The sequence below is a fragment of the Pan troglodytes genome, chromosome 11, assembly GCF_028858775.2.
Source record: "Pan troglodytes isolate AG18354 chromosome 11, NHGRI_mPanTro3-v2.0_pri, whole genome shotgun sequence".
Taxonomy (NCBI): Eukaryota; Metazoa; Chordata; class Mammalia; order Primates; family Hominidae; genus Pan; species Pan troglodytes.
Window position 1 is genome coordinate 55264564 of NC_072409.2, and position 20740 is coordinate 55285303.

The 20740-nt window shown below is 46.6% G+C and overlaps 1 pseudogene; it reads right to left on the reverse strand.

Annotated features, from left to right (window-relative positions):
- The window catches only part of LOC107972974 (glucoside xylosyltransferase 1-like), a 64209-nt pseudogene extending 44312 nt beyond the window's left edge, over positions 1 to 19897 (reverse strand).
- Between the last annotated feature and the right edge of the window lie 843 nt (positions 19898 to 20740).

The following is a 20740-nucleotide window of genomic DNA, read 5'->3' on the forward strand; positions in this document are numbered from 1 at the left end:
CTGGGCTCCCAAGGCCTTGGGCAACTCTGCACCTGTGGATTTGCATGATATATCCCCCACAGCTGCCCTCATGGGCTGGGCTGTGTTGAGTGCCTGTGGCTTTTCCACACTAAGGGTGCCAGCTGTTGGTGCATCTATGAATCTGGGGTCTGGAGAATGGTGTCTCCATATTTAGGGACTCCAACCCCATATTCTACTTCTGTACTTCCCTGGTAAAGGTGTGCCATGAGGCTCTGCCTCTTGGAAAAGCTTCTGCCTGAACACCCAGGTTTTTCCGTACATACTCTGGAGTCTAGACACAGGCCCCCAAGCCTCTAGTTTTGTGCTCTGTGCAGCTGCTGGCTTAACACTATGTGGAAGACACCAAGGCTTGGAACTTGCACCCCTGCAGCAGGGATGCAAACTCTACCTGTGCATCTTTCAGCCATGACTGGAGTTGGAAATGGAGCTGCAGGGATGCAGGCAGCAGTGTCCTGAGGCTGCACATAGAGGGGGCTCATGGAACTGGCCCAGGAAACGATGCTTCCCTCCTAGGCCCCAGGGCCTGTGACAGCAAGGGCTGCTGCAAAGGTCTCTGAAATGCCTTCAAGGTCTTTTCCTTATTGTCTTGGCTATTAGCACCGGGCTCCTTTTTGTGAAAATTCCTGAAGCCTTCTTGAATTTTCCCACTGAAAATCAGCTTTTCTTTCTGACCACTTGGCAAGGCTGCAAGTTTTCCAGACTTTTGAGTTCTGTTTCTCATTTAATATAAGAGTTGTGACTCATTTAATGTAAGACCCATCCAGAGGTCATTTCCTCAGTCACACATAAGGGCACAGGCTGTTTGATGCAGACAGGACACCTCTTGAGCTTTGCTGCCCAGAAGTTCATTCCACCAGATACTCACTAAGTCATCACCCTCAAGTTCAAAGTTTCACATATCTCCAGGGCAGGGTCAATGTGCAGCCACATTCTTTGCTACAGCAAAACAAAACTAACCTTGGCTCCTATTCCCAGTAAGTTCCTCATCTTCATCTGAGACCTTCTAAGTCTGATCTTTACTGTCTATTTTCCTGTGAGCCTTCTGATCACAAGTATTTAACCATTCTTTACAAAGATCCAAATTTCCCCTCAATTTCTTGTCTTGGAAGCCCTCCAAACTTTCCTGAACTCAGTCTGCTACCCTCTTCTGAACCTGCTCCTGCATTATCAGCTATCTTTGTCAGAGCCTGGCAATGTGGTATGGAAGACAAGTCCATTTTCAGGGGGAAAATTCAAGGAGGATTCAGAGACTTGAATGAAAAGAAGCTGAGTGCTGATCGCCAAGACATTGGGGAAAAGGCCTTGAAGACACTTAACAGATCTTCTTTGCATTAAAAATTCTCTCAATGATCAAAAAGAAAAGAGGTTTAATTGTTAATGATTCTGCAGGCTGTAAGGAGGCATACTAGTTTCTGCATCTCAGAGGACTCAGAAAGCCTCCCAATCACACCAGAATGTCAAGGGGCAATGAGATGTCTCATATGCCAGGAGCAGGAGCAAGCATGAGAGAGGGAAAAGGTGTCATGCCCTATTATACAACCAGATCTCATGAAAACTCACTATCACCAGGTCACCATCATGAAGATGGTGCCTAAACATTGGTGAAAGATCTGACTCACACCCCAACTCCCACTGTTTACAGGCAGAAGCCTCCTGCAGATGCAGAGCCTCTAGGAAAACCTCTATTATGGAAGTAAAGAAAGAAAATATGGGCTTGGAGCCCCCACGCAGGTGGCTACCAACCTCCAGACCCCAGATTCACAGACCCACCAACAGCTGGCACCCTCAGTGAGGAAAAGCTACAGGCCCTCAATACCAGTCCCGCGCATGAGAACAGCTGAGGAGCTAAACCCTGCAAACCACAGGTGCACTGCCCTAGTAGAGGGTTTTCCATGAGTCCCTCACTCTGCAGCAGGCTACTCCTCCTTCCTACTACCACCCACCCTCCCACCACCCTACTGCCGACCCACTCCTCCCAATCCTACCCATCCCTTTTACCTTCCACCACCACCAACCTCCTGTCCATAATTGAGTCACCCGCTTCAACATTAGGGATTACAATTCCGCATGAGATTCATAGGGACACACAGCCAAACCATATTATTCTGACCCTGATATCCCAGAATCTCATGTCCTTATCACAGAGCAAAATGCAATCATGACTTTTCAAAAATCTCCAAAAGTCTTAACTCATTCCAAATGTAAAAAAAGTCAAAGTCTCTCCTGAGACGAGGCTACAGTCTCTTCTACCTATGAGTCCCTGAATTTAAAATGGAGTTCTTTTCTTTCCAGGTACAATGATGGTACGGGCATTGGGTAAGCTTTCTCAGTCCAAAGGGAAGAAATTTCCCATAAAAGTAACACAAACGTGCCCACAGGCCCAACACAAGTCCAAAACTCAGCGGGACAGGATTCACTCAATCTCACAGCTGCAAATATCATCAAGAGAACTCACTATCACGCAGGCGGCATTGAGATAGTGTTTAAACATTTGTGAAGGATCTGCCCCCCTACCCTTACCTTTTACCCCCACACCCCTACCTCCAACCCCCCACTCTTCTCCATGAATAAATCACCTCCCACCAGGCCCCACATTTAACATTCACCATTACAATTCCAAATGAGTTTGGTAGGGATGCAGAGCCAAATCGTATTATTCTGACCCTGACCCCCCGTATCTCATGTTGTTCTCACACTGCAAAATACAATGATGCCTACTCTACAGTTTCCCAATGTCTTAGCTCATTCCAGCATTTACTGAAATGTCCAAAGCCCAAAGTCTCTTCTGAGACAAGACTGCCATCCCTTCTGCCCCTGAGCCTCTGAAATACAAAGCAAGTTAATTACCTCCAAGGTACGATTGTCCAGGCATTGAGTAAGAACCTCCACCCGAAAGGAAGATTTTTTGCCAGAGGGAAGAACAAAACACAAACGGGTCTTACAGGTTCCCATGACATTCCAAAACCCAGCAGGCCAGTTATTCAAACCTACAGCTCCAAAATCATCCTTTTTAAATCCTTGTCCCACATCCAGGGCACAAGGGTGTGAGGGCTGGGCTCCCAAGGCCTTGGGCAGCTCTGAACCTGTGGCTTTGCAGGGTCTAACCCCTACAATTGCCCTCATGGGCTGGGCTAGTTTTGAGCACCTGTAGCTTTTCCACAATGAGGATGCAAGATGTTAGTGAGTCTATGAATCTGACGTTTCAGAATGGTGCTCCCTGTGTGGTGGTTCCAACCCTATATCCTTCCATACTGCCCTAGTAAAGGATTCCCATGAGGCTCTGCCTCTTTGAATAGTTTCGACCTGGACACCCAGGTTTTTCTGTAAATCCTCTGTAGTCTACATGAAGGATTCTGAGCCTCTAGTCTTGGCGTTTGTGCACCTGCTGGCTCAACACTATGTGGAAGCCACCAAGGCTTGCAGCTTGCACCCTCTGAAGCAGTGACCCATGATGTACCTTTGTATCTGTCAGCCATGGTTGGAGCTGCAGCTTCAGGTATGCAGCCAGCAGTGTCCTGAGGATGGACACAGCAGCAGGGCCATGGGACTGGATAAGGAAATCATTCTTTTCTCCCAGGCCTGGGGGCCTGTGACAGCAAGGGTTGCTGCAAAAGTCTCTGAAGTGCCTTCAAGGCCTTTTTATCATTGTCTTGGCTATTAGCACTCAATTCCATTTTATGCACATTTCTGAAATCTTCTTGAACTTTCCCACCAAAAATCAGCTTTTCTTTTTGACCACTTGGCCAGCCTGCAAATTTTCCAAACTTTTAAGCTCTCCGTCTCATTTAAATATAAGTTTCACCTTGAGGTCACTTCTTTGGTCACATATAAGACCTCAGGGTGTTTGGCACAGACCAGACATCTCTTGAGCTTTGCTGCCTAAAAGTTCATTCCACCAGATACACTCTAAATCATCACTCTCAAGTTCAAAGTTTCACAGATCTCCAGGTTAAGGGCATCGTGCAGTAACGTTCTTTGCTAAGGCAAAACAAAAGTGACCTTGGCTCCTCGTCCCAGCAAGCTCCTCATTTTCATGTGAGACCTTCTAAGCCTGGCCATCACTGTCCATCATTCTGTCATCTTTTTAATTATAACTATTTAACAAGTCTCTACACTGGTCCAAACTTTTCCACATCTTCCTGTCTTCTTCCAACACCTCCAAACTCTCCAACCTCTGGCCGTTACACACTTCTCAACCTGCTTCTACATTTTCAGCTATGTTTGTTGCAGCCTGGCAATGTGGTAAAAGAAGCAAAGTCTGTTTCAGGAGAAAAATTCAGGCAGGCTTCAGATATTTGCCTGAAAAGAAGCCGAGTGCTCATTGCCAAGAAAATAAGGAAAAGGCCTTGAAGGCATTTCATAGCTCCATTTCACAGCACTAATTTTCTGTATAATCAGAAAGATAAGAGGTTGAACTGGCTCATGGTTCTGCATGCTTTAAATAAATCATAGAGGCTTCTGCATCTGGGAGGACTCAGGAAGCCTCCCAATCATACCAGAAGACCAAGCACCAATGGTATGTTTTATATGGCAGAAGTAGAAACAAGACAGAGAGAGGAAAAAGGTGCCACACCCTGTTATACAACCAGATTTCCTGAGAACTCTCTAACACAAGGTCAGCATCAAGAATGCTTAACCATTGGTGGAGCCACTGGTGAAAGATCTGCCCCCTACCACCCACAACCCCCACTGTTTCCAAGCAGAAGCCTGAGGCAGAGGCAGAGCCACTAGGAAAACCTCTACTAGGACAGAGCAGAAAAAAAACAAAACACACAAAAAAAGGCTTGGTGGCCCCACACAAGAGGTTACCATCCTCCAGACTCTCTAACCTCTGGCCATTACCCAATTCAGAACTGGCTTCTACATTGTCAGCTATCTGTGTCACAGCCTGGCAATGTGGTAAAAGAAGAAGGGTCCATTATCAAGGGAAAAATCAAGAAGGCCTCCAATATTTGCATTAAAAAAACCAGTGCTAACAGCCAAGAGATTGCGGGAAAGGCCTAGAAGGCATTTCATATCTTCACTTTGCAGCATTAATTTTCTGTATATACATAAAGAAAAGAGGTTTAATTGACTCACAGTTCTTTGGGCTGTAAAGAAAGCATAGTTGTTTCTGCTTCTAGGAGGACTCAGGAAGCCTCACAACCATACCAGAAGGCCAAGCGGCAATGAAATGTTTCATATAGCAGGAGCAGAAGCACGACAGCGAGAGGAAAGAGGTGCCATATCCTTTTTCTTTTTTTATGTAATTACATATATTTGTAATTTCTACATTGGTTAAACATGAATATTATTTATATTTGAATAAAGAATTGAATGATTATTTACTGTGTTTACTGTCTTAGACATTTCATATGTTGTGATTTTCAATGTATTAAATGTCAAGATGCCAACTATGATGCAGTTTGAGGTTTTTATTATTTCGGAATACCTTGAATATGTTTCTTCTAGATGGATGAGTCTGAAGTTAGCTAAAAAATGAAGTGAAATTTTGTTTTTTCTCTAACACCACGATTTGCTTTTCACCAAAGAACTCTTATGAAATTATATTGCTGTAAACAGAATACAAAAATTGCCTCAAGTTATACATTGATTCTGGACTATCCTGATATTTTGAAGTGATATGAAAACTTATTGGAATGAATTGTATTGTGCTGCCCTGCCTTTCAATTGTTACCAAATGGGAGAGTTTGCTCTTTGCTGTAGTTGACTTTCCTGTAGTTTAGCAATCATGATTTAAAGTTGGGGAAATTTGACATGCTAATAACAGATGACTGAATAAGTTAGAGCTTTTCTGAATCCAGTAATATGAGAAAATGGTTAACTAATTTAAATTGGTTTCATAAACTTAACTGTGTGTATAATTCAACAGAATTATTAATTCTGTTTACATTGTGATTCAAAGTAGAAGTGGCCAAATATTCATGTTATCTAAAGCTATATCCTGTTATGCAACTTGATCTCATGAGAGCTCACTATGAGGAAATCAGCATCACAAAGATGGTGCTTAACTATTGGTGAAGGATCTGCCCCCCACCCCGTATCCACCCCTCACTGTCTCCATGCAGAAGCCTGAGACAGAGGCAGAGCCTCTTGGAAAACCTCTACTAGGGCAGTGCAGAAGGAAAATATGGGTTTGGAGCCCCTATGCAGGAGGCCACCATCCTCCAGACCCCAGATTCATAGATGCACCAACAGCCCGCACCCTCAGTATGGAAAAGCTACAGGCACTAAACGCCAGCCTAGCCCATGAGAGCAGCCATGGGGGCTAAAGCCACAGGTGCACTGCCCTAGTAAGGTTTCCCATGAGCCTCTGCCTCTGCAGCAGGCTACTCCCCTCCCACAACATGCCACCCTCACACCACCCTACAGCCAACCTACTCCTCCCCACCTAACCCACCTCTTTGTACTTCCAACCCCACCCCTCTCCCATCCATGAATAAATCACCTCCCACCAGGCCCCACCTGCAACATTCAGGATTACAATTCCACATGAGTTTAGGTAGGGATACACAGCTAAACCATATTATTCTGACCCTGATCCCCTGAATATCATATCCTTCTCACAGAGTAAAATACAATCATGCCTTTTCAAAAGTTGCTGAAAGTCTTAAGTCATTTCAACGTTAACTCAAATGTAAAAAGTTCAACATCTCACCTGAGAAAAGGATACAGTCCCTTTTGCCTATGAGTCCCTGAATTTAAAAGGGAGTTCTTTTCTTTCAAGGTACGATGATGGTAGAGGCATTGGGCAAGTTTTCTCAATCCAAAGGGTAGAGGTTTGCCAGGAAAATAACACAAATGAGATGACAGGGCCAACGCAAGTCCAAAACCCAGAAGGCCAGTATCCATCAATCTCACAGCTCCAAAACCATCACGAGAACTCACCATCATGAGGAAAACATTAAGGAGATAGTGTTTAACCATTTGTGAGGGATCCTGCCTCCACCCCTACCTTTCACCCCTCACCTCCACCAAAATCCACCCATGCTCCCCAATCCCCACCTTTCAACCCCCACTGCCCTCCATGATTAAATCACCTTCAACTTGGCCCCACTTTTAAGATTTCCAATTAAAATTCCAGATAAGTTTCTGTAGGGACACACAGCCAAATCTTATCATTCTGTCCCTGCCTACCCAGATTTCACATCCTTCTCACTTTGCAAAATGAAATGATGCATTACCTGCCATTTCCCCAAGCCACTATGCTTTTTTTAGCCTGCAGAACTATAAGCCAATTAAACCCCTTTTTGTTATGAACACACAAAAAATTAGTACTGTGAAGTTAAGCTATGAAATGCCTTCAGTGACTTCTCCCCATCGTCTTGGATAAGACCCCCAAGGTCTTAACTCATTCCAGCATTTACTCAAATGTCTGAAGCCCAAAGTCTCAACTGAGACAAAGCTGCAGTCTCTTCTGCCCCTGAGCCTCTGAAATACAAAGCAGGTTAACCACTTCCAAGGTACGATTGTCCAGGCATTGAGTAAGAATCTCCACCCAAAAGGAAGATTTTTGCCAGAGAGAAGAACAAAACACCAACAGGACTTACAGGTCCCACGAAATTCTGAAACTCAGCAGGCCACTTATTCAAACCTACAGCTCCAAAGTCATCCCTTTTAAATCCTTGTCCCACATCCAGGGCACAAGGGCGTGAGGGTGGGCTCCCAAGGCCTTGGGCAGCTCTGCACCTGTGGCTTTGCAGTGTTCAGCCCCCACAGCTGCCCTCATCGGCTGTGCTGGTGTTGAGTGCCTGAAGTTTTTAACCCATGGAGGGTACGAAGCTTTTGATGGGTCTATGAATCTGGGGTCTGCACGATGGTGGCCTCCAGTGTGGGGGATCCAACCTCATATTTTCCTTCTGCACTGCCCAAGTAGAGGTTTCCCATGAGACTCTGCTTTTTGGGCAGCCTTCTGTCTGGACACCAGGCATTTTCATACATCTTCTGAAATATATATGGAGGCTCCCAAGTCTCTAGACTAGTGCTCCGTGGACCCACTGGCTTAACACTATGTAGAAGCAATCAAGGCCTATAGCTTGCACCCTCTGAGGCAGTGACCCAAGCTGTACCTGTGCATCTTTCAGCCAAGATCGGAGCAGGAGCTGGGGCTGCTGGGATGCAGGCAGCAGTGTCCTGAGGCCACACACAGCAGCAGGGCCATGGGGCTGGCCCAGGAAACCATTCTTCTCTCCTAGGTCCCAAGGCTTGTGACAGCAAGGGCTGCTGCAAACATCTCTGAAATGCCTCCAAGCCTTTTCCCCACAATTGTCTTGGCTATTAGCATTGGCCTCCACTTTATGCAAATTTCTGGAGACTTCATGAATTTTCCCCCTGAAAATCAGCTTTTCTCTTTGACCACCTGGCCAGGCTGCAAATGTTCCAAACTTTTGAGCTCTGCTTATCATTTAAATATAAGTTCCAACTTGAGGTCATTTCCTTGGTCACACATAACAGCACAGACTGTTTGATGCAGACAGGATCCCTCTTGTGCTATGGTGCCTAGAGGTTCATTTCACCAGATATGCACTAAATCATCACCCTCAAGTTCAAAGTTTCACAGATCTCAAGGGCAAGGTCGCCCTGCAGCCACATTCTTTGCTACAGCAAAACAAAAGTAACCGTGGCTCCTGTTCCCAGTAAGTTCCTCATTTTCATCTGAGATCTTGTAAGCCTGGCCTTCCCTGGCCTTCCCTGTCCTTCCTTCTGTCAGCGTTTTAATCACAATTATTTAACAAGTCTCTACAATGGTCCAAACTTTCCCTCATCTTCCTGTCTTTTTTCAAGCTCTCCAAACTCTCCAACCTCTGGTGTTACCCACTTCTGAACCGCTTTACATTTTCAGCTATCTTTGTTGCAGCCTGGCACTCCTGTCTCTCACCTGTAACCCCAAACACAATCCCCCACAACTCTCCCCACCCTCCCAATACCCTCCAACCCTCCCCTTCCCACACATCCAACCTCCACTCTCCACCAGGGGAAACTTCAAGAAGGCTTCAGATATTTGCATTACAAAGAAGCCCAGTGCTAACAGCCAAGACAATGAGGAAAAGTCCTTGAAGATATTTCATAGCTCCACTTTGCAGTACTTATTTTCTGTGTGGTCATAATGAAAAGGGGATTCATTGGCTCATGGGTCTTCAGGCTGTAAAGAAAGCATGGTGGCTTCTGCTTCTGGGAAGACTCAGGAAGCCTCCCAATCATACCAGAAGGAAAGCAGCAATGAAATGTTTCATACGGCAGGAGTAGGAGCAAGACTCACAGAGGAAAGAGGTGCCACCGCCTGTTATACAACCAGATCTCATGAGAACTCACTATCACTAAGTCAGCATCAAGAAGATGGTGCTTAACCACTGGTGAAGGATCCACCCCCCAACACACCTCCACCCCCTACTGTTTCCGGACAGAAGCCTGCTGCAGAGGCAGAGCCTCTTGGAAATCCTGTTCTGTGGCAGTGCAGAAGGAAAACAAGGGCTTTGAGTCGCTCTGCAGGAGGCCACCATCCTCTAGACCCCAGATTCGTAGACCTACCAACAGTTCACACCCTCAGTTTGGAAAAGCGATAGACACTCAATACCAGCCCAGCCCATAAGGGCAGCCATGGGGGCTAAAGCCTGCAAAGCCACAGGTGCACTGCCCTGGTAGAAGTTTTCCATGAGCCTCTACCTCTGCAGCAGGCTACTCCCCCTTCCTACTACCCACCACCCTCCGACCACCCTACAGCCAGCATACTGTTCCCCACCCTACCCGCCCCTTTTTTCTTCCACCCCCACACCTCCCATCCATGATTAAATAATCTCCCACCAGGCCCCACTTCCAACATTTGGGATTAAAATTCCATGTGAGTTTTTCTAGAGGCACACAGCCAAATCATATTATGCTGACCTTGACCCCCCCCAAATCCCATGTCCTTCTCACACAGTAAAATACAATCACATCTTTTCAAAAGTTTCCAAAAGCCTTAACTCATTCCCACACTAACTCAAATGTGAAAAGTTAAAAGTCTCATCTGAGACCAGGCTACAGTCTCTTCTGCCTATGAGGCCCTGAAGTTAAAAGGGCATTCATTTCTTTCAAGGTACAATGATGGTACAGGTATTGGGTAAGTTTTCTCAATCCAAAGGGAAGAAATTTCCAAGAAAAATAACACAAGTGGGACCACAGGCCCAATGCACATCCAAAACCCAGCAGGACACTGTTCATTCAATCTCACAGCTCCAAAATCATGAATAGAACTCACTCTCAGAAGGGCAGCATTAAGGAGATGGTGTTTACCCATTTGTGAAGGATCCACCCCCACTCCTGCCTTTTACCCATAAACCCAAACACAATCCCCCCCAACTCTCCCCACCCCAATACCCTCCAACTCTCCCCATCCCCCCAATCCAACCTCCACTCTCCACCATGATTAAATCACCTTCCACCAGCCCCCACCTTTAACATTCCCCATTAAAATTCCACATGAGTTTTGGGAGAGGTACAGAGCCAAATCATATTACTCTGTCCCGGGTCCCCCAAATCTCATGTCTTTCTCACATTGCAAAATACAATGATGCCTTCCCTACAGTCCCCCAAATCTTAACTCATTACAGCATTTACTCAAATATCCAAAGCCCAAAGTCTTATCTGAGACAAGTCTACAGTCCCTTCTGCCATGAGTCTGTGAATTATAAAGCAACTTAACTACTTCCAAGCTACAATGATTGTACAGGCAATGGGTAAGCATTCTCAACCAATAGAAAAAAAATTGCTGGAAAGAAGCACAAAACACAGATGGGATTCATAGGATACATAAATGTCCAAAACCCAGCCGGCCAGTCACTCAATCCTACAGCTCCAGAATCATCATTTTTGAATCCCTGTCCCACATCCATGGCACAGGGGTGTGAGGGCTGGGCTTCCTAGGCCTTGGGCAGATCTGCACCTGTGGCTTTGCAGTGTTCAGCCCCTGTAGCTGCCGTCATGGACAGGGCTGGTGTTGAGTGCCTGTAGCTTTTCCATACTGAGGGTGCAAGCTGTTTGTGGGTCTATGAATCTGGGGTTTGGAGAATGATGCCTCCCTGTATGGGGGCTTCAATCCTATATGTCCCTTCTTTGCTCCCCTCGTAGAGGTTTCCCAGGAGGCCCTGCCTCTTGGAAAAGCTTCTTTCCTGGACATCCAGGCATTTCTGTGCATCTTCTGGAGTCTAGACAGAGGCTCCCAAGCCTCTAGTCTCTTACTCTGTATATCTGCTGGCTTAACACTATATGGAAACAATCAAGGCTTAGAGCCACTTCTGAAGCGGTAACCCAAGCTGTACCTGTGCATCTTTGAGCCATGGCTGGAGCTGGAACTGCAGGGATGCAGCCAGCAGTGGCCTGAGGGTGCACACAGCAATGGGGCCATGAAGCTTCCCCAGGAAACCATTCTTCTCTGCCAGGCCTTAGGGCCTGTGACAGCAAGGGCTGCTGCAGAGGACTGTGAAATGCCTTCGAGGCCTCTTTCCCATTGTCTTGGCTATTTGCACTGGGCTTCTTTTTATGCAGATACTCTAAGCCTTCTTCAATTTTCCCCCAGAAAATCAGCTTTTCTTTTTGACCACTTGGCCAGGCTGCAGATTTTCCAAACTTTAGGTCTCCACTTCTCATTTCAATAGAAGTTCCAACTTGAAGTCATTTCTTAGGTCACACATAAGAACACAGGCTATTCAATGCAGACAGGACACCTCGCTAGGCTGCCTAGATGTTCATTCCACCAGATACATCCTAAATCATCACCCCTAAATTCATAGTTTCATAGATGTCCAGGGCAGGGTCACCGTGCAGCCACGTTCTTTGTTAAGGCCAATCAAATGTAACCATGGCTCCTGTTCACAGGAAATTCCTAATTTTCATCTGAGACCTTTTAAGTCTGAACTTCAGTGTTTATCCTTCTGTCAGCCTTCTGATCGCAAGTATTTAACAATTCTCTACAGTGGTCAAATTTTCCTCATCTTGCTGTCTTCCAAGCTTTCCCAACTCTCCTGACCTCTGTCTTTTACCCACTTCTGAACCTGGTTCTACATTGTCAGCTATCTTTATCACAACCTGGCAGTGTGGTAAAAGAAGAAAAGTCCACTTTCAGGGGGAAAATTCATGAAGGCTCCAGATATTTGCATGAAAAGAAGCTGAGTGCTGGTTGCCAAGAAAAGGGGAAAGGGCCTTGAAGGCACTTCATAGCTCCACTTCATAGCACTAATTTTCTGTATGATCATAAAGAAAAGAGGTTTAATTGGCTCATGGTTCAGCAGGCTGTAAAGGAGGCAGAGCAGCTTCTGCTTCTGGGACGTCTCAGGGAGCCTCACAACCATACCAGAAGGCCAAGGGGCAAGGAGATGTTTCATATGGCAGGAGTAGAAGCAAGACTGAGAGAGGAAAGAGGTGCCACACCTTGTTATATAACCAGATCTCCTAAGAACTTGAAAAGAGCCGTGCACATTCCTCAGCCCCGGGCTCAAAACAAACAAGCCCAGTACAAACACATCCCATCCTCCCATCCCACCACATATCACCATATATCTCTTAAACTTTCCCCGGGCTCAAAACAAACAAGCCCAGTACAAACACCACCAGGAAAGTCTCCGATAAGGGGACAGATGAGGGGACAGCCGTTCAAAGTTTTACTGAAAGAGCGGGAACCAAAAGAATTCCTTTGTTCCCCTGTAACTTTCAGGCTATAAAAAAGCAAACACTCGCATTGTTCGGGGCCCTCTTGTATGCGGTGAAATGGAGGGACCAGGTTCGAACTTGTAGTAAAGATCCTTGCCACTTGGCTTTGACTCTGGACTCTGGTGGTCTTCTTTGGGGAACAAACGGTCTGGGCATAACAAACTCACTGTTACTAGGTCAGCATCAAGAAGATGGTGCTTAACCATTGGTGAAGGATCTGCCTCCCACCCCCACCTCCCACTGTTTCCAGGCAGCAGCCTGCTGCAGATGCAGAGTTCTTGGGAAACCTCTACTAGGGCAGTGCAGAAGGAAAATACGGACTTGGAGCCCCCACACAGGGCTACCACCCTCCAGACCCCAGATTCAGAGACCCACCAACAGCTTGCACCCTCAGTGTGGAAAAGCTACAGGCACTGAACACTAGTCCAGTCCATGAGAGCAGCCATGGGGGCTCAAACCTGCAAAGCCACAGGTGCACTGCCCTAGTAATGGTTTTACATGAGGCTCTGCCTCTGCAGCACGCTACTCCCCCTTCCTACTACCCACGAATCTCCCACAACCCTACAGCCAGCCTACTCATTCCCAGCCTACCCACCCCTTTTTCCATCCACACCCACCCCTGCCTATCCATGATTAAATCACTTCCTCCCTCTCCCTCATCTTTCTGTCATGCTCTAATCCCTCCAAACCCTCCCAATCTTTGTTTGCTACCCACTACTGAGCCTGCTTCTACTTTTTCAGGTATCTCTATAGCAGGTTGGCTATGTAGCAATAACACAAAACCCCATTTAAGGGGAAAAATTCAAGAAGACTTCAGAAATTTGCATATAAAGAAGCCCTGTGCTAATAGCCAAGACAAAGGGAAAAAGGCCTTGAAGACATTTCACAGCTCTCTCTGCAGTTCTAATTTTCTCTATTATTTTTAATGAAAGAGGTTTAATTGAATCATGGTTTTGCAAGCTGTGAAGGAAGCATAGTGTCTTCCGTTTCTGGGAGGAATCAAGAAGCCTCCTAATTATACCAAAAGCCAAGACAATGAGATATCTCCTAAGGCAGGAGTAGGAGGAAGACAGAGTGAGGAAAGAGGTTCCACAGCCTTTTAAACAATCAGATCTCATGAGAACTCACTCGCTATCAGGAGGACAGCATCAAGGTGATGGTCCTTTATCATTCGTGGAGAACCTACCCGCACCCTTTTATAACTAAATCTTTTTCCACCTAGGCCCCACCTCTAACATTAGGGAGTATAATTCCACATGGGTTTTGATACGGACACAGAGACAAACCATATTATTCTGTCCCTGATCCCACGAATATCATGTCCTTCTCGCATTGCAAAATACAATCATGCCTTGCCAGAATGAGTCTTAACTCATTTCAGCATTAACTCAAACTTACAAAGTCCAAAATCCCATCTGAGTCAAGGCTACAGTCTCTTTTTCCTATGAGCCTCTGAAATAAAAAGCAAGTTCACAGCTTCTAACGTATAATGATGGTACAGGCATTGTGTAAGCTTTCCATATTCAAAAGGAAGACCTTTTCCAGAAAGCTTCTTATTTCTATCTGAGACCTCCTCAGCCTGGCCTTCACTATCCATGCTTGTGCCAGGATTTTTATCACAACCATTTAACCAGTCTCTAAGATAGTCCAAAAATTTTCTCATTGTCTTCTTTTGAGCCCTCCAAACTCTTCCAACCTCTGCCCATTACCTAGTTCCAAAGCTGCTTCCACATTTTCAGGTATCTTTATAGCAATGCTGCAATCGTCATTTGCCATTTTCTGTTTGATTCATTTTGAAAAAGAGGTTTAATTGGCTCATGGTTCTGCAGGGTGGACAGGAAGCACAGGGCTTCTGATTCTGGGAGGCCTCAGAAATCTTTCAATCTTTGCACAAGGCAAAGAAAGAGTGAGTTGTCTCACATGGCAAGAGGAAAACACGCAGAGTAGGGAGGTGACATAGAGTTTTCAGTGGCCAGATCTCACGAGAAGTCACTCATGATTGTGAGGATGGTACAAGGGGATGGTGCTGAACCATTCATGAGAAATTTGCCTTCATAAATCAATTGCCTTATACCAGGATCCATCTTCCACATTAGGAAATATAATTAAATATGAGATTTGGTGGGGACACATATTCGAATTGCATCATCAGTCTTTGAGTATAAAGACATGCACAGCAGGCTTTATCCAGCCAACTTATTTGGGACTCTTTATAGGGTTTGTGGTCTACAGCATATACACTAAAATATTCATACTTCAAAAAGCAGTAAAGTGGTATTATCATTCTTCCAAAAGTTACAATGGTAGTTTAGGCATTCATGGCATGATTTAGTTCATGTTTGCTACTGTTTCTATTCTGTCAACATATTAACTGTTTCCTACACAATTCTGTATTCAGCTGGATTTCAGTTGAGCACAAAACCATCCTTGTGCTACCACAGATAGCTGGCACTAGCTCCTTGCTAGCGTTATTATTCTGTGTAGAAAGTATCCTTGAACTGTAAACAGTCCACAATCAAATATCTAGTCAACACTATCAATTCCTGGATGATTTTTGAAAAAATAGTATCTCTTGTTGCAAGAAATGCTGCATCTGTGATTTCATGTCTCTCATTCAAATTGGATGGAAGTGGTGAATTTCCACTGAAGTGGTGAAAGAATCCCTGTTCCTGTGATTCTGATGTCATCAGCCTCTGCATCTCTATCTTCCCTTCTGCCACATGTTGCCTGCCCTCCGCGACTTTGTTAACAACTTGCTTGTGTATGTGGATGATGTTCAGGATGTTGGTCTGGTGTCCCTGAGACAGCACTAACAGGTCCATGACTGGGTCCAGGTTCTGCCTGGGATGATTGGCAAAGAGCTCACTGACAGTGTTGAAGGCATCTGTGGTGAAGTGGATGGGCTGGTCCAGCTCCAAGGCCTGGCTGAGGCTGAAGAACTGGCAGCCTTCTGATGCTCTTTCTTAAAGCCTGTCACCATCACCTGCTTGCATGTCAACTCATTGGCTGTGAAGTTGAGCCGAGTGCCCTGTTGTCCATCTTCTTGGTGAAGCATTTGAAGCTGTCAATCTTGCTCTCCCACTCCTAAAGTTTGAGTGTCACCCTGGAAGTGGGCTCAGAGCCAGGGAGAATCTGGCACTCACCATCTCATCCTTCTCAGCCTTCCGCTTGCCCTGTCTCCAGGCTGTCTCTTCAGTGCTGGTGTGGCACATCAGGAAGTGATGGAAGATGTGGCACTGTGCCTGCACCCAGAAGCTGGCCGTGTGGTTCATCCACCAGATTGGGCCCTTTCTGCACTTGAACATAGAATCCTCCTCAAGAGGGCCTGTGGTCTGCCTCTTGGCACCCAAGAAGCCCACAGTGCTGTAGGAGCCCTGATGCATGGATTGGAGCCCCAAAGGCAGCGCAAACCCTGCTCCTGAGCCTGCTGCTCATTTCCTCTATGTGGCTCCATTTGCAGCACAGTTGTTGAACTGAGGCTTGTGCATGCCAGGCAAGGCCAAGTTGGCTCAAAGAGCAACCAGCCACCTCTGCAAGGGTGTGCCAGGAGCAGGTGGACCAGCCACCAACCTCACTTGCTGCCAGTCAGGGTAAATCAGTTACTCTGCCCTGGAGGTAGGGCCCCAGTGCCATCTGCTTTTCCTCAGGCCTCCACTCCATCAGCTGTCAGGTGGTGGTCACTCGGGGTGTGGGAACCTGGCCATCCCTCTTTCCTTGAGTGGGTGAGGTTGGTGGCTGGTCCACCTGCTCCTGGTACACCCTTGCAGAGGTGGCTGGTTGCTCTGAGCCAGCTTGGACTTACTTGGCATGCACAGGCCCCGGGTACTGACAAGCTGCTCCGAGTGAGCTTGTCTTGTCTTGGGCCAAATTCTAAGTCTGGCCAGGGCCACAGAAGGCTGAGTCCCCTGGGTGGTAATCCTGGCTGCTGCAGGGAGGCCCATGGTGCTCCTCCCCTCCCAGGGCTCAGGATGAGGTTCAACTGGGACAGGACCCTTTAGGTATGGGACTTGTGCCCCAGGAGGGGGCCTCTGTCACACAGGTTGGGTAAGATGTATGGCATGCTGCTGGCTTCCAGGGCTGTTGGGATGACACATTCACCCTTCCCTCCAGGGACCTCAAAATGACCAGCTTCCCCTTTGAGAATGACTTCCCAAGGCCTAGGAGCCATCTGGGGCTGCAGGGCAGCTGGCTGCATGCTGCCCTGGCTTCTTCCATGTTGTGCTGGTCACTACCCACCAAGGGGGGTCAGATGCAGGCACCATGCAGGGCGGTTGTCTCTGGACCTGCGTCTTGGTTATCATGGAGCTGGACTGGGCCTGGGTGAGAGGGCCTGATGGGGTTGTCCTGGGTAATCACGGGGGTGACCAGAAAAGATGCAGAATGGAATTGCTGCGAGGATGAACGAGATGACTGTCAGCACAGAATAGGCATCCGGTGAGTGTTCAGGGATTACCCTCAGTAGCTGCCCAGAGGCCAAAACCACCCACTTGATAGCAACTGTCCTTAAGCTAGGAGGAAGAGAAGAGAGCAGGTCCCACTCACCTGAGTCTGATCAGTCAGCTGTGTTGAGATGTGCCTCTCACCTAGAAAACGGTCCTTCACGCAGAGCCACTCAAGACACCACAGTGTGTCTCTAACTGCTCCACAACACAGAGGCGATGGGGGCTCAGCAACAGTGACATTGTGGGGTGACACAACCCACCACAATGGGAGCCTGCATGGGTCAACAGGGCCCAGAGTCAGTGTCCTCTATCCCCTGAACTGACATGTGTGGATGCAGTGTGTTTGTGCATGTGTGTGTGCCTGTGTGTGTGTGCGCACATATGTGTGTGTGTGTTTCTCTTGCTTCTCTGGCCAGGCCTAGCTTCTCCACTCACAGGTGCACCCAGGTCATCACTGAGGGCTCATGGCCAGCATTAGAGCTTCTACAGGTGCTCCCCAATCTCTGCCTTCCCCACCCATGGTGGTCCTGGGGATGCAGAGAGAGGAGGGGCACCAGGCACAGCAGAGAGGGCTGGCACCCCCTCTAGGTGGAACACAAGTCATGTGTAAAGTTGTAGGTCTGCCAAGTGGTGCTGGATTCAACACATCTTCTCACCTTCTCTTTCCAGCCACCCTCCAAGGTGCCCTGACTCACCTTCCCTGCAGATGGAGGCAAGGAGACTCCACAGACAAACCCCCTGCCTGAGGTCACACAGTGGCCAGCTGGCCAGGTTCCTACTGACCAGCCGCCCAGGACCAGTTTCCCACTGATGAGGCCTCTAATGACCACTCCTCCATTTACCAGTTCCCACTGACCAAGTCCCCACTGACCATGTCTTCCTAACCAGGCTCACACTTAATAGGCCTCATAGGCCAGACCTCACTGACCAATTTCCCACTGACCTGGTCCCCACTGACCAGGTTCCCACTGACAAGACCACAATTGACCAGGTCGCTGCTCACCTGACCCCCACTGAACAATTTTCCTTGGATCAGTCCCCAGCTGACCGAGCCCCCTCTGACCAGGCCCTCACTGACGAGGCTCCAAGCCACTAAGGCCCCACACTGACCAGGCCCCTAGTATACTGTATAGGCCCCACCAACCAGTTTTTCATTGTTTATGTTCCAACCCATCAGGCCTCACTAAGAAGACCATCACTGACCAGGTCCCCATGAACCGGGCTTCCAATGACTAGGTCACCAGGTCCCCACTGATGAGGCCTTTACTGAGGAGGCCACCACTAACCAGGTCCCAACTGACTAGGTCCTGATGACCAGGTCATCTCTGAGCATGGTCCACTGACCAGGCCCCTGAGCAGCGTGCTCAAAGTCTCGTTACAATGCCCCCCTCAGCCCACAGACCCTCCCTCCCTGTATGTGTGCCCAGAGGTCAGGCCCTGGGGGTTTTTTTGGGACATGGCTTTTCCTCCAAGACAGAGGGAGAGACAGCTGGCCTCAGGCTCCAGGTGCCCAGCTCCACACTCACCCCAAAAGCCCTCTGGGCCAATCTCAAAGGAGATAGTGAGGTGGCCTGGCACTGCCTGGACATGCCATGTAGCCTATTCCTGAGTGTCAGAGTGGGAGGAAGGCAGGGACATTTGGCAGATGAGACATCTTGTGCTGTTGGGCATCCCAGGGCCCTACTCACAGAGTCCCGATCTACAGACACAGCACAGAGGCTACAGGAAGACTAATGCAGAACCCTTGAGGCTGAGCCAGGGACCACATGAGGATTGTGCCCAGACAGCCAGAAGGCCCTTTGCTAGTTTCTTGGTACCTCATGGATGCGGCAGCGGTTGTTCTGTTGGGGACCAGTGAGCACGTGCTGGGGAGCGCTCGCCTGTGCTTCCTCAGTGGCTCCACCTCTGCTTCTAAGAAAAATCACTCATTCCATGGCTGGAGCAGAGAAAACACAACATTAGCTTAGAACATCTTGTTCCAGAAACTAAAAAAGTGCTGACAGAGTAATGAAGACAAATAAAAAAGACAAGAAGTCAGCTTGAAATGTCTACCACTGGCCTAATCTTGGGGAATGGGAGCATGAGAATCATGAGCTTTCCCTTCTCAGTTATTTATTGGTTTTACTTCTCCATGTACAGCAAAGAAGAGAAGAAAATAATCATCTGGCAACCATCATAGTAATAATTGTTCAAACACAAGTCATCCATGAAATGCTACATCTAGTGGGTTCTGAGGAGTAACTGGATATTTACAGAGACTCAAAGTATCTCCCCACAAAATACGGTTCAACTACAAAAAGAAAATTGTCACATTAGCATGGACAAGCCTGGCAGGTACTCCTTAACTCCCCTAAGTAGTAAAAGCTGTAAAATGCAAAGAAGCCTTCGATGACCTTTACTAAAGTATCAATGATGACTTGGTTGTTTGGCTGTTTAAACAGCTGACATTTGGGCAATTTGAGTACGTCAAACTCAATAATACTGGTGTTCATTTGCAAGATCCACTTAAAACTTAAGGAGGCTAAAAAACATCATTTAAATTACCCTATAAATTATCATCACACATGTGATACAAAAACATCCTACTTCAGTAAAGATTGTAATGTTATATATTTTATGAAAAACAATTAAAATGTTGTGTAAACAGCCCAGTAATAAAGTTTTATAATCTTTTAAATAATAAAATTTTTCCTTAAGACTTTATGGTTAAACATTCTCTTCATTAGATGTGGCTTACCCGTGGATTATAGAGAAGTAAGTAGACGGGAGCAAGTGTTCAACACAGCAACAACTGGAAAGAAAAAGAAAGAATTATGTTCTTTACCTAAAACACTTCAGTTAACTAAATGTGAGTTTAAATACTAAAGAGTTGAGAACTTTATCAGAGTTAGTAAGAATGAGAAATATCTATGTACATTTACAATACAAAATTACTATTAAATAATTTACACATGGCATTAATTCTATTGTGTTTAAATATCAGAGGTTTTTCATTCTTCATTCATGTAATCAACAGCCACGTGCTAAGGTACTAGAACCAGCACTGGAATTCCAAGATGAAGATGGCATGGTCCACCTCCCAATAGTCATATGCTATAACCTAAAAAAACAGACAGGTAGGCAAGGTCCACATAGTGTCATAGATACCATGACAGGTATACAGCAGGGCACTACTGGAACACACAAAAGGGACATCTATCCCACTTTTATGTCAATATCATGGGCTTTCTGGTGGAGGAGATAACATAGGTTGATACCTGAAGGACAAGGAAAAGCTTGCCAGATAGAGGGAAGAGGCGAAGGCAAAGAGCCTGAGATGAGGAAGAGCCCTGCGTTCTACTCTCCTCCACTTTGGTGCTAGAGCAAAGGGTAGAGTGTGGTAAGTGGCAAAAAACAAGGCTGAGTAACTTGACAAGAATCACATTGACGTGGGTGTTTTTATTTCATGGTGAAAAATTTGGAACTTTTCCTGAGAACAGATGTAAGCCAATGACACAGTAAATGATAGGAGATTTAAAATGTCACCTGTCAAGTGACTGCTTATGAAGGGTTATTGCCCAGCTAAGGATTTCAAAATGAGTCTGAGGTCTGTT